The following is a 3,911-nucleotide window of genomic DNA, read 5'->3' on the forward strand; positions in this document are numbered from 1 at the left end:
ATATAATAATATATTATAATGAATACAATATTGTAAAAAAGAATGTATACATTTAATTTATATAAAAGATCGTTTTCAATTAAATTATTTTCAAGCAAATCTTAAAAAATGTCATATACATATAGGATGAGCAAAAGTTTTAGATAAAAGTTATATGATTTGAAGTGTACAAATAACAGTAAAATTAAAAAAGATAATTTTTCATGGTTATATGAATTAAGATTACAGCCATTTTTTTAAAATAAAATTAGACTATTTTTTTTACATAATATGATTTCCCTTATTATTTAGCACATAAAAATATTAACATATTGCCCATTTTTTTTTCTAAATTTTGTTAATGCCATGCTGCCCATGCCATAAGTATCAACTTTTAACTTTAAAACGCATTTTGTTTTGATATGAATTTTTGTTGAAATATATATAATTTGAAAATATATGTTTTGTCAATTTCATGATTCTTTCGATTTAATATGATTCGATTATACAATACATTAAGAAAATTTATCTCAGAAATATATCTGCCGATTTATTTTCGGACTTTCAATACAAAGAATCTGAAATATTAATAATCCCCAAATTTATTTAGAAACCTTAAAATTTGTAAAGAAAAATTGTTGCGAAAAATATTACCATAGTCGGGTTATATTTCTAAAATAAGTTTATTTAAAATATATATGTATACATATTAGTTTAGCATTTAGTACAAGCTCGAAAATAAAAGTTTATCAATTTCTCCTTTGTATCGGAAAGTCACTTTTGAAAAGTAATGCGTAACAGTAATAAGTTATTTTTAAAAGCGATTTCTTCATCCTTGTTATTACAGTCATGAAAAATTGTAACGTCATTACTATATTGTTACTACAAAAAATATATCACTGCATATACCAAGTTCATACGTATATTGATAATGATAGTCGCTTTTTATCGATTCAACAATATTTTACAAAATTGCATAAATGCGTTTGTTAAAATAATTTAATTTTTTTCATTTTTTTAAATTGCGCCCCCAAGCATTCTTGATATTTTGATATTCTGGGGTTCAAGCCTGAAAAGCACATCAAAAGCTACTGCAATTATATGTATAAGTACAAGTATAAAAGTATTTACTTTCCTATAATACAGTATTAGGCAGAATAACATTTTTTATGAAAAAAATAACTGTTTTTAATGATTTAATTTATTGATATCTCTCATGAAGGGAAATTCATGGTAAGACGAAATAAAATGCGTTTTAAAACTAATAAAAGGTGATACTTTTGCGTTAACGAAATTTAAAAAAAGGATTATTCAACTCATGTTATAACATCATAAAAGCTCTCAAAATTGTCAATTTTTATCTCCTTGATATTATTTTTCTCAAAACTGTAATAGTTTAACTTAAAAAACAATACGTATTCTGCAAAAATACATTAAAAACAAGTAAAATTGTTGTAAAAAAATATAATATTAGTTATAACAGTGTAAGATATAAAATATATATGTAATTAAGAAATATAAAGCAAGATTTGAAATTGTACTGTTATTTCGCACTTTTTAAAAGAAAAAAGGAAAGATGTAGAGAGATAAGCGTGGCTATTTACATTTATCTTTCTTTATAAGAAGCATTAAATAAATATAAAATATATATATTATTTAACAACCTTTAGATACATATGAAACATATTTTGAGCAATCTCCTTCATATTATCGGATATCTAGAAACAATTAATGATGATGATTTTACTAAATCCTTAAGACAAGAAGCTGCAAGATGGGCATGTACTCTCGGCGTATTCCAATGCCTAAATAATGCCAGTTTTCATTTATTACATCATCTTCGCAATCCTGATGGGCATAGGTAATATATTTTACAATTTCTTGTATTAATATATTGTACATTTCTTTCGAACTATTTAACTGTAAAAGTATTTGCTCAAGATACGAGAGCATAAAAGAATTTCTGATAGATTGTTATATTTTCTGGAAATATAGAATTTTATCATGGTGGAAAAGATGGACATTTTGTAATGGTCTTATGGAGTCTGAATTTGATAACAGCACTTGGTGGTTACTGATACATGGAATACTTATGATACATGGAAAAAATCTAATGATAACGCGATAATGGAATTTGCATCTTGCAGTAGATCTTCTTATGTTATTTACAATTATTTGAACCTAACAATTAATACATCGGAAAATTGTAATTCTGGAAATGAATGTAAGGATGTAAATATACTAGCCAAAAAACGTGTTAATCGTTTCTTGTACATTGTTGCAAAATATGCAAAAGAAAGCACAATACTTGAATACATAAAAGAAAATTATGAAAAAATAAAACTAAAGTAATGTTATTTTCTTAACAAACATACATTTTCTCTCTATTGTAAATATAATAAATGTTGTATGCATTAATTAAAGACATATTATTTTATAGGGAAGTTAGTACTATTACAGCATTTGCTATTATTATTAACCATATATATTCTTGGGAACAACTTGAAGAGGTAAATTATAATTTTATCATCATTTTAAATTATATTAATATTCTATTATTAATTTTATTTCTTTAAGCCATCTTTTGTGGCAATAATACTAAATACTACTATTGCAATTATATTAAACACAGAAACTATGATGTGTTAAAAATCTTTTAATATGTAGAGTAAAATCATTCATTATTTATATGATTATTAAACATCAAAATATCTATTTCAGGTAAGAAAAGTAGTGAAATATCTTCTACAATATACAGAAACAAAATTTATTAATGATATTCTCCATATATTCCTTGATCACACGGTGTATCTTAAAAAGGTAAAATTGATTTCTTATAGAATATTCAATTTTTTATTGTTGAGAATATATTTTTCTTTATATATTCTATCTATTTGAATAATATTTTGTTTTAATTACTTTATAATTATATACAGAAATCTTTTTATTCAAAAATAATGTATACAAAATTTTTATCGTGTAAGAATAAATTATTATTCAATATATATATGTACATAATTTATTATTATTATTATTATTATTATTATTATTATTAATAGATTGCTGATAAAAAATTAAGATAATCTGTTTTAGATAAACAATTACGTGAGAAACAAATTAAAATTGGTATTTGATCACATTTCAAACAAGATAGCAAAACGTAGACTTGAAATTTCAGAACAAAAAGTTATGTTTGATAATTTGAAAAATAGAAATAAGTAGAATAATCAATTTATTTGATCAGAAGAAAATGATACATGTACTGCGAATAACTCATTATTTGTTAAAAAAACATTCAATCACATTTATGTAATTATTTGTTAGTGTTTTAATAAAAATTACTTTACAATTAGATATACAGAATGCTTATTTAATTATGCAGTGACTTGTATAAATTGTGCAAGTAATAAGATACAATTATTGATAATCTTACCTCGCATTACCTTATTATATTCTTATTATGATTAAAAATCGAATAATAAGACGTTGTAATATCACTAAATAATTTTGATTACAGATATTGTAAATAATTTTGAAATAATAAAACATCGTAAAATTATTTTCTTTTAAGAAAAAAAGGATCCAAATACACATGCCTCTTAAAAAATAATTGTTAGTCAATTACATTTAAGAGGATGCTGAAATAACAAACATTATAGTCGTATAAACATGTTCGAATAGACGAAACAGAATCAAAAATTCTTTTACAAGATTAAAGCAGACAAAAAATTAGAAAATTGGACATAAAAGTTAAAAACTTACATTTTTAAAATAACTCGTAGAACCGTTACCTGACATAGACGTTTTCTTAATATAAAAACTCTAACAGACAAAATGATATTGCGTCACTCGTCGAATAATAATCTGAATAATATTGAGTTTATTTAAAAAGATTTATATTAATTTACAAATTATGTATATATATATATATA

At 22.8% G+C, this 3,911-nt stretch overlaps 1 protein-coding gene across 1 annotated transcript in view; it reads left to right on the forward strand.

Annotated features, from left to right (window-relative positions):
- LOC108688550 (aminopeptidase N-like) overlaps positions 1–3,911 on the forward strand; it is a 33,896-nt gene that overhangs the window by 8,107 nt on the left and 21,878 nt on the right. The window lies entirely within an intron of this gene.

Source organism: Atta colombica, unplaced genomic scaffold (genome assembly GCF_001594045.1).
Source record: "Atta colombica isolate Treedump-2 unplaced genomic scaffold, Acol1.0 scaffold236, whole genome shotgun sequence".
Taxonomy (NCBI): Eukaryota; Metazoa; Arthropoda; class Insecta; order Hymenoptera; family Formicidae; genus Atta; species Atta colombica.